This window comes from Mus musculus, chromosome 7, assembly GCF_000001635.26.
Source record: "Mus musculus strain C57BL/6J chromosome 7, GRCm38.p6 C57BL/6J".
In the NCBI taxonomy this organism is placed as follows: Eukaryota; Metazoa; Chordata; class Mammalia; order Rodentia; family Muridae; genus Mus; species Mus musculus.
Window position 1 is genome coordinate 31,544,672 of NC_000073.6, and position 3,821 is coordinate 31,548,492.

Genomic DNA, 3,821 nt, shown 5'->3' on the forward strand with positions numbered 1-3,821 from the left:
GCACTTGGGAGGAAGAGGCTCATGGATCTCTGTAAGTTCCAGGCCAGCCTGGTCTACACAGTAACAAAAAAAGGAGACCAGAAAGGCTCTCTCATGATCACCTGGCTAATCAGGAGCAGTCATGCTGCTCTCAGTGACAACACAAGTCATTTCTCTCAGTATCTCCTGGATCCTATGAAGACCTTGTTTAGCACATAGACACAGGACACAGAACAGAGCAGCAAGCATTTATTTGAATCAGTCTAAGAATCTTGATGATGAAAGAACAGGATCAGGAATCCAATTTCAGGAGAGAAAGAGGACAGGTTAGCAAGATGACACTTTGATCAGACATGTTGCAAAGATGGGTTGCCCCAAACACATTAACATCTATTGTCCCAATAGCTTGAAAAAATAGTCTAAAAAGGATTTTACAGTGCCCCTTTATAGTGTGACTGGCATTCTGGGCTGGCATTCATGGCTTCCTGGAAAACAAAAAGGCAGAAAGGGACAGTGTTGGCTATAGGCAAGGTACAGGACCTCAGCAGGGCTTCCCAACCACCCACAAGGAGACTGATCCTCATGCACAGCAAAGAAAATCCAATACAGTGATTCAGGTCTCCAGTAACAAATTTTGCCTCAAGGGAATTGGAACCCACTCACACCCTTCAGGAGGAAGCCTGAAAACTACCATAGTCAGGCAGGAAAGAAGTGGAGAAGGATCTGGAAAGCACAATGGGGGCTAGGTCTAGAGAGGGACAGTACAGCTGAGTATGAGTTTGGTGATATCTCACGTACTTGAGCACCTCTCTACGGACACATTGGCTGTGTAGCCATGTTAAAAATATGTCCCCCAATTGGACTTGCTAGAGGAAAATAATTTTGGATAGCACTGTTGTTTTTCAAGACCTGATACTCAAGTAAAATACTTTGGGAAATAGGGTGAGAGCTGCACTGTTCAAAAAATGCATCTCTATAATCCAGTTATGTTTGAAACAAGAGAGGACAGGTGACAACAGTGGTGAGAAACTATAGGCAGTCCCTGGGGTGGGGGTGGCATTTCAGACATGGTGGGATGTTTTGTTTTAGCACAGATGATGTCCGCAGAAATGGCCTTCATCGATGGCTGGGTAAAATAGACCCCAGAGAGGTTCCAAAAAAGCACTGGTGAGAAATTTCAAACATCTTAGAGTAGAGCTGGGAGTACCAAACCAGTGCAGAGGCCATCCCAAGGATTCCCTGTTCCTACTATGGGTGAGAACTTGTTTAACCAGCATGTGGGAATGAGCTGCAGGATCATGCAAGGAAAAGGCTGGCTGTGTACATGGCATTCTGCTTTACATGTGCTAGTGTGGGGAAGGGTTTCAGTTCTCAGTTGCAGTGCGTCTATCACTTGTACACAGCCTTACAGCATCTGTTGCATGGGTGAGTGGAGGTTGGCAGAAAATTACCATAATTTTGGGTTCCAGAAGTTTGTTTCTTAATCTTTCCTCTCTATAGCAGCCCTGGATTTTTTCCAAGGCTACCTTTTCCTCTGCAGTAGCATTGAATGCCTGGAGTTCTTGATACATCCACACCCTACTTCCAGAGACAACACTTGCATAGCCTTTGAAGAAAGGAACACATGCTTCTGCTGCAAACACAGAGAGAAAAACACCATTAAAAGACAATGGGATGGTCAAAGCAGAGGCTCAATGTTCCTTGCAGTATCTACAAATGCCTTAACTGACTTTTCTCATAGTCAAATCCTCCCAAAGGCTTCAGCCTACCAGAAACAACATGGTTTACACGAGATACACAGATCTAGCAGAAAAACATCCATGAGTGGACATACCTTGATATCTGAACTTCACATAAGCCCAACACCTGCCTCAGCTTCAACTGTGCATCTAAGGTCCCTTCATCATGAGTATCATCACCAGCATACCTCTGTCTCCATGTCCCACAAACCTAACAGTTCTAATTAAGTGAAGAAAGCATGAATTGTCTTCTGCAGCTTCTTGCCAGTGCGCTTCCAAGGACACCTATGCTTGTCTCAGAGCCCCATTTAGATATCTCCATGGGGCTGAGATGGGGTGAACAAGGGTACCACTCTCACTTGTCTGGAAGCTCAGCTATCCAGTCACCAGCAAGCCCAGCAGAAGAAGTGTCCCCTTCATGGTGAAGAGTGCTAAATGCTCCTCACAGTGCAGATCCTCTTCTTTATAAACCATTATAGCTCTGAGCCCAGCCACACCCATCTGGAAACATGCTTTCAGGAGTTCCAAACACCATTTGGGAAAGAAACCACCTGGTAGAGGAACAGAATTAACTCCTACAAATTGTTGTCTGACTTTCACATGCACACGCATACATGCGCGCGCGCACACACACACACACACACACACACACACACACACACACACACACACACACACATCTTGGTACCACTGTCTATACACAGGCACATACACAAGTACCGAAACAGATGAACAGACATCTAGAATTTTCAGTTGAAACTGGCATGAGGAAACATGAACAGGCTCCTAATTGACAAATATAAAACAATTTGAACAAAACAAACTAAACAACGTGATATTGGATTGTACTAGAATTTTGAAATAACCTATAAAACCATGCTGTTGTGAATGGTTTTGTGGCATATAAATGAGCATGGATGAAAGTCAGTGTTCTTACATCTCACAGAAGAATTCCAGAGGATCTATAGATGTTTCTCCAGGGAGTAGACCCTCCTTCAGTCCTTCACTGTGAGCTATATGTTCTCAAGAAAGCAGCAGGGTGAGCTTAGGAGACAGGCCAGTAAGTGAAGTAGTTGCTTGGCATACACTCTTAAATCCATGGTTTCCAACCCTCAGAACTTCTGAGGACATCTAGGGACAAAGTGACCCCTGGTAACTCCAGCACCAGAGAGCTTACTGGCCAGTCCATCTAGCCATTAGCAAGCTCCAGTAAGAGGCCCTGTCTCAAAAAATATAAGTTGTTCTCAGCTATAAAAAGACACAGAATCACTTCCCAGTAACCACATGGTAGCTAACAACCATCTGTAACTCCACTTCCAGAGGGTCCAGTGCTTCCCTATAACCTCCACAGGGAAAGCATTCAGTACTGCATAAGACACTCATGCAGGCACAATCCCCATACACATACATTCAACCTAAATAAAATGTCAAATAAGCACACACATATGCATATATGTATGAATAAACAGATATAATGTATATACACACATCTACATGGTGGAGAGCAAATGAAGGCCTTCACTGTCTTTCCCTGGCCACTTTGTACATACAGACATAAATGTTACCTGTCTTAGTTAAGATTATTGTTACAGTGATACAATACCATGATCAAATCAGAGTAGCATCGGGTCACTGGGCAGTAGACACTTGCTCAACCACGTGTTGTTCTTGTCACCATTCGCAACCCTGTGCAGAAGAGAGAAGTGCTCAGTGGGCACATTGTACAGGCCATCTCAGCCCTCAAGGCATGCAAGGTTATAAAAACAAAGATCAGTGGACCTAGCAGAGAGCTCACAATTAGATCTCAGTACTTGGCACCTAATTGACCAAACAGTAAGAGGAGGTAAATCCTGTTTGGCTCAGATAACCAGTAAAATTCAAAGGCTTTGGACTCTTTAAGCCTTCTGCAAAGTTCATTCTGTCTCCGTGTGCTGTACAGATTGTGACAGTCAAGTGCATTTTACAACAAACTACTTAATTGTGCCTTATCAAAACACATATAATCTTTACTTTTAAAATTAAATACCAACCAAATTACTTAAGCACAAACACTTATGTAACATAGGCATGGGGGAAGAGTAGTTTGAAACCAAGGCTGCATCA

The 3,821-nt window shown here is 43.6% G+C and overlaps 1 pseudogene; it reads right to left on the minus strand.

Moving 5' to 3' along the window:
- Positions 1–369: 369 nt before the first annotated feature.
- On the minus strand, positions 370–2,138 carry Scgb2b28-ps (annotated as a pseudogene).
- Between the last annotated feature and the right edge of the window lie 1,683 nt (positions 2,139–3,821).